Raw genomic sequence first — 328 nt, forward strand, 5'->3', positions numbered from 1 at the left:
CGTCATGTAAGACACATAAAGGGGCAAACCCACACTTGGACCAACAACCTGCATGTAGGAGAGTAGCCTAGGGTGGAGGGACAGTGAGGAGGAATCGTAATCCCAAACCTGGGACTGAAGCCTGGGTCGCTGGCCCCAGACATCTCTCATGTTCTCCAGGAGAGGGCTTTACTGCAGAGTCTCAGCGGGGTGGTAACTTACGGGTGGAGATCTTGCTAACACCAGTGAATCCCAGGGGCATCTCCTGCAGAGTCAGCACATCAGAAAATCCTTCCCTGGGGGAGTCCCCAGGAGGGGCTCTCACCCTCCCTCCCCCCTGCCCCTCCCC

The sequence above is a fragment of the Bison bison genome, unplaced genomic scaffold (genome assembly GCF_000754665.1).
Source record: "Bison bison bison isolate TAMUID 2011002044 unplaced genomic scaffold, Bison_UMD1.0 scf7180017864249, whole genome shotgun sequence".
Lineage (NCBI taxonomy): Eukaryota > Metazoa > Chordata > Mammalia > Artiodactyla > Bovidae > Bison > Bison bison.